This window comes from Citrus sinensis, chromosome 5 (assembly GCF_022201045.2).
Source record: "Citrus sinensis cultivar Valencia sweet orange chromosome 5, DVS_A1.0, whole genome shotgun sequence".
Classification (NCBI taxonomy): Eukaryota; Viridiplantae; Streptophyta; class Magnoliopsida; order Sapindales; family Rutaceae; genus Citrus; species Citrus sinensis.
The window spans coordinates 16,948,539-16,954,884 of NC_068560.1; the positions used below are offsets into that span (position 1 = coordinate 16,948,539).

General features: G+C 39.2%; 1 non-coding gene across 1 annotated transcript; it reads left to right on the forward strand.

Moving 5' to 3' along the window:
• Positions 1-3,980: 3,980 nt before the first annotated feature.
• LOC127902845 (small nucleolar RNA R71) lies at positions 3,981-4,087 on the forward strand. The gene has a single exon (XR_008055482.1). It is a non-coding gene; the product is annotated as a small nucleolar RNA R71 (small nucleolar RNA).
• Positions 4,088-6,346: the final 2,259 nt, after the last annotated feature.

Below are 6,346 nucleotides of genomic sequence, written 5' to 3' on the forward strand. Positions count from 1 at the left end.
CTCACATAAAAATTAAAGCGTAAGGATAAAAGTTTAAGGGCAAAAAGAAACTTCCCTGAATTGTGAGCTTTGATTCACATAACGTCTATGGGCTTGGCGGAAATGGTGGGGTAAATCCCACACTCTCGAAGTATGCGGCCAAATTCTGCTCCATTTTGTTCAACTTGTGCTCCATTTTCTCTAACTGAATGCTCAAAGGTGGTGCGGATGTAGAAGGAATAGTTGGCGGGGCAACAGTGTCGTCGTCAAACTCGTCATCAGAGGTAGCACCACTCCTAGCATAAAGCTTCTTCGGCAGTTGAGTGGGTCCTGGTTCAGTAAACTGAAATCTCCCCTCCTTGAATTCGACCACACCTGTTCTTTCAAACACAGACATATCCAAAAATTCCTTTTTGCAAGCAGGATGCAAATCATTATTGTCAGGATCAAGCACACATAGGTTTATAGCTAACAGAGTAATGTATGGACCAAGAAATAAAGTCCTATACCGTTTAAGCACACTTTGAAATTGATCCGCTAACCAAAAACCTAAATTAGGCCTCACATCATTTAACATGCACCAGATAAAATAAAATTCAGTTTTAGAGAAAATTCCTGAGTGATCTTTCTTGCCTAAAAAATTATATGCTAAGAATCGATGCACACATTTCAAAACAGGATCACGTAAGAAAGAACTCTTTGATTTACTCGGGTCATAGGCATTGTGATCAACAGATAAATTACGCCAAAGACCATAAGGCTCAAAATTTTCGCTAAAGTCACAAGTTGTTCCTAAATATTCATCACTAGTAGAATAATCATCATCAATGAATCCTAAAGCTAGGTTAAAATCCGTGATAGAGTGTGAAAAATTTCGTCCCATTAACCTAAACTTAATGACATCCGGGGTATGCAAAGTAAAATCATTCGGCATAGTGAATTGAAAAGTAGCATAAAACTCCCTAATCAACTCAACATAACCCAAGCAATCAACATCAATAAACTTACGCAACCCAATCTTATCTATCAAAGAATCAAAATTATCTTTAACATTTAATTTTTCAAGAGTCGGGTAATGAATATACTTAGCTGGAAGTATTTTGCGCGTGGAAATATCTTTGTACCTCTCTTTCTCTTGTTGAGTCGCGAATGCGAGGCACCCTCCGAGATTGGATTCCGCAAGTGGCAAAACACTCATGCCTTTTCCATGCTTCGATCTTTGTCTCACGGCTTGGCGTGAATCTGAAATTATGTTCCATGGAACCGTAGTGGGAGCGGCAATCTTAGATTTCTTTGCGACGGGTGTCTTTTTCGATGACTTGGAAGTAGATGCTTTCCTCTTCGGCATTGTTACAATAATTGCACTCACGGATTTCGATTTACCCGGCTGGAATACAGGGCGTAGGCTGGTTGTGTTACGCTTGCTGCTCGGCTGGAGCTTGTTGCGCGAGTTGGGGCTGGTTGTGCGCGCTGCTGAGGCTTGCTTTGCGGGTGCTGGTTCGTTGCGCTGCGGGGCTGTTGCGCGCGAGAGCCAGTTCGCGTTGCGGGTCTGCGTTGCGGATCTGTTGCGCTGCGCGCGGGGGACTGATGTGCTGCGCTGAGGCTGATTCGCGCCGCTGCTGGTTGCGGTGCGCGTTGCTGTGCGCGGCGGCTGGGGCTGATTCGCGTTGCGCGCGCGGGCTGGGGATGCTGGAGCTTGCTGCTGGTTCTGGGCGTACTCGTCTGCTGCTGCTGGTTGCGCGGTGAAGGCTGGAGCTAATGCTGCTGGTTGCGGCTGGGGCTGATGCTGCTGTAAAACGATAATCAACAGTAATTTTTGAATTAGGGATTTGTGAACAGTGATTTTCGATTTTTGGTTTTTTTTTTTTTTTTTTTTTTTTTAGTGATGAATCACTTTGAGACACTAAAAATTTCAGAAGTACTTTTCTAATAAGTACGTGGGCACGCCTTATCAAAATTTTTCTTCTGACCAAAATAAGCAAACACAAAATTTTTTTTTAAATCTGAATTAAAACTAAAAGAAGATAAAACAAAAACCAAAATAAACAAATCATTTGGGTTGCCTCCCAAAAAGCGCCTTTGTTTTATGTCTTTGGCTAGACACATTTATGCATCAATCTCCATAATTGGGACTCTCGAGAGCCACATCCTCCACAATATTCACCGAAAAACCTTCATAAAAAGGTTTTAAGCGATGACCATTAACCTTAAAAATTTTGTCAGAGGTCGGACTCCGAATCTCAACTGCACCATGAGGAAAAACATTAGTAACAATAAAAGGTCCAACCCAGCAAGAACGTAATTTACCCGAAAAAAGTTTAAGCTTAGAATGAAAAAGAAGAATTTTTTTACCAACAGAGAACTCCTTTCTCAAAATCATTCTATCATGAAATGTCTTTGTCTTTTCCTTGTAAAAAATTTCCTGCGCTATAGGGTTAATAACATCCACAGAAAATACCGAATGTTCCTCACTAGGATACTTCATGGTATCATTCATATTGAATTCTATAACCTCTCCATCAAACTCCATAGTGAGAGTCCCTTTATGTACATCCATTTTAGTCCTAGCAGTCTTAAGAAAAGGTCTTCCTAGCAAAATTGGGACAGAATTAGAGAAGTTATCCTCTTCCATATCAAGTACATAAAAATCAGCAGGAAAAATCAACTCATTAACTTGTACTAGGACATCTTCTAATACCCCATCAGGATATGCATTAGACCTATCAGCTAGTTGAATTATCACGCCAGTTTCTTTTAATGGACCAACATTCAAAGATGAATAAATGGAACGAGGCATGACATTAATAGAAGCTCCTAGATCTAACAAAGCCTTTTCAATTTTAACACTACCAATTTTACAAGGGATAGTAAACATACCTGGATCCTTGCACTTAGGAGGTAGTTTCTTTTGAAGAACTGCTGAAACATTCTCCCCCATGTGAACTTTTTCATCTCCTCTTAATTTTCTCTTAGAGGTGCACAGTTCCTTAAGGACTTTAGCATATCGAGGTATTTGTTTTATAGCATCTAATAAAGGAATATTTACCTCAACCTTGCGAAATGTCTCAAGGATGTCTTTCTCTTGTTCCTCCTTCTTTGATTTTGCAAACCGACTTGGAAAAGGAGGAGGTATCACAATAGGTAGGGGTTTAGCTCTGGTGGGTTCCGCATCATGAGATTGAGGCATCAATTCATTCTTCTCAAGCTCATCTTCTACATGCTTTGTCACTTTCTTACTAGGCTCTTGCAACTCCGTCCCACTTCTAAGGATGACAGCACTAACGTTTTGCTTTGGATTCACCTCAGATTGTGAAGGCAATCTCCCTAATACTTGAGACTCCAGACGGCTCACTGTAGTCGCCAATTGACTCATTTGGTTCTCCAAGTTCTGAATGCTTGCTGTAGTTGCCTGCTGAAATTGTTGAGTGTTAGTCGCAAGCGATTTAACAATTTCTTCAAGAGATATACCTGACTTGGAGGTTGACTGTGGAGGTGCTGGTTGTCTTGGTGGATACTGTTGTGGGAATCCTGACGGCCTAACTCCATAGCTGAAGTTGGGATGATCCTTCCATCCCGGATTGTATGTTTGTGCATAAGGATCATACCTCCTCTGAGGCATGCCTGGAAATCCTCCAACTGCATTGGCTTGTTCAACGGGTTCTTCTTGAAGTGTAGGACACATATCAGTTGAATGACCCATATTGTAACAAATGCCACAAGTCTTCACCTGTTGCACGTTACCTACAACAAACTTTTCCACAAGAGAAGTAAGTTTATCTAAACGTTGTTCAACAGAAGAAATATTTACCTCATTCACCTTCCTTGAAGTAAGATCTTGCCTGCTGCCAAATTGTTGTGCATTGGCAGCCATATTTGAGATCAACTCCCTTGCTTGAGTAGGGGTCTTGTTCACCAACACGCCTCCACTAGCAGCATCTATCATACTCCTATCCATCAATGATAATCCTTCGTAAAAATATTGAATAAGAAGTTGATCAGAAATCTGATGCTGAGGACAGCTGGCACACAATTGTTTGAATCGCTCCCAATACTCATACAAAGTCTCCCCAGGAAGTTGTCTGATCCCACAAATATCTTTTCTAATGTTGGCAGCTCTTGAAGCAGGAAAGTACTTCTCAAGGAATTGCTTCTTCAAACCATTCCACGTTGTAATTGATCCAGGAGGCAAGTAGTACAACCAATCTTTAGCTAGCCCATCTACAGAGAACGGAAAAGCACGCAGCTTAATCTGCTCTTCAGTCACGCCTTGTGGTCTCATACTTGAACACACAACATGAAACTCCTTGAGATGTTTATGAGGATCTTCACCTGCAAAACCATGAAACTTGGGTAATAAATGAATAAGACCTGACTTTAATTCAAAATTTACCTCCAAATCTACATATTGAATGCAGAGTGGTTGCTGATTCAAGTCTGGTTCAGCTAACTCTCTAAGAGTTCTTTCTATAGGTGCAGGTCTATCCATCACTTGTTCTTCCGAATTGCTAGATGATTCAACTAAATTAGGCACCGTATCTGTTTCAAAAAGCAAAGGCGACGAGGATCGTTGCTTAGCTCGCTTAGTCTGCTGTCTCAGCTGGCGAGCTGTCTTCTCAATTTCAGGATCAAACGAAAGTGTACCTGTACGAGAAGAACGAACCATACACCAAGTAAAACGTAAAAAGGATTAAATAAATGACACCAATCCCCGGCAACGGCGCCAAAATTTGATGGGTGTCGAAGCCAACAAAAATAAATTCCTACTCTAAATAAATTGTGTATAGTGATTGAGCAGGGTCGTGTCCACAGAGATCGGTAATTATTTAAATCCTTTTGAAACGTAAAACGTAAAATAGGGGAATTGTAGACAATAATAAAAATCAAATTAAATAACAAGAATGCAAATTAAAGTTGTAATTCAAATTGGAGAAAGCTCTGGTTGAAGGAATTAACTCAGCTTGATTCGACTACTGATCATTGATTCAAATATAGATTATTATTACTCATGAATAGACCGGTTATAGCTACTGAGACCCTCTAATAGCCAATCTCTCCTTAACTAGTCGATAACCAAGGTACGACCGTTGGTTATTTCCCTAATCAATAGACAACCCTAGATACGATCATAGAATTTAATCAATTGACAGCCTGAAAAACCAGAGAGACCCAAATCCTAATCAACACATATGATGATTCATTTAAATTAGATTGTTTATTCTCACAACACAACTCTCTGTTATGTTATTTGTCACAAACATTAAATTCTTCATACGATGAATCCTTTAATTGACAATAGATTAAGTTGATAATTAAATAGTGGCCAATTACCTAATTAACAAACATAATCATGAAACTAATTCAGAGAATAAACAAATACCCAAAAAGCAATAAAATAATTAAAGCACAAGAAAGATCTCACAGTAGTGATGAATCAAAGCTTCGTTATCCTTCAACCAGAAAAATAGGTTTAGTTCTTCATAGAGAGAAGAGAAAAATTAAGATCTAGGGTTTCTCCAATCCAAAAATCCCTCCCCCTTTTTCACAATAGATTCCTCCCTTAAATACTCTCTCTCTCTTCTCTTTTAGAATTCTATTTAAAATAAAATACTAATATCTGAAATATTAAATTCGTAATTACAAAAATAACCAAAAATACAAAACACGTTAAACTAAAAACTGCAGGTCCGCAGTTGACAGCACGCGCCCACGCCTTATCAACAAAGTTCTTCTGACGCTCATAATTTCTCCAAGAGAACAATCATCCTTAAACATCATCTTATAGCTCAATTTTATCATCAATCAATAGAATTGCACCTACAAAAGTAAAACACAAGTAAATCACTATTATTAAGTGCAAAACATTGATATTAAGGGAAGTAAATAATGCAAAACTAGTGCATAAATTGCACTCTAACAATAAGATTCAATTCATTAGAGATGGCTTGAATAAGGAGTCATTGGATGATATCCTTTTGTCGCTTGAAATGTATCCCAGTGGATATGTGCAAGGAGCGATTCTCCAGTTATGGCCATTATTCCAGAAAGAGCATGCACGATATAGTCTCGGGAATCTGACTATAAACGACCATGTTTGCCAGTTTATCAGAAAATTGGATGGGAAGCCTATCCTCGACCCATAGAGGGCGTTCAAGCCGTTTCTGGACGTAAAACCAGAGGAAGATGTGAGCCACAGTCACAACTACCTGTAAATATCCTTTTACTTCACTGTTATTTTATCTCACTGTTGTTTTATCATTTGCATTATTGTCTTTAATAATTTTATTTTATCATTATTTCTTTTTCTTTTTACTATTTCCTTTTTTACTTGCGAGCCATGTGCTTTACGCGTTATTTGACACTGACATGC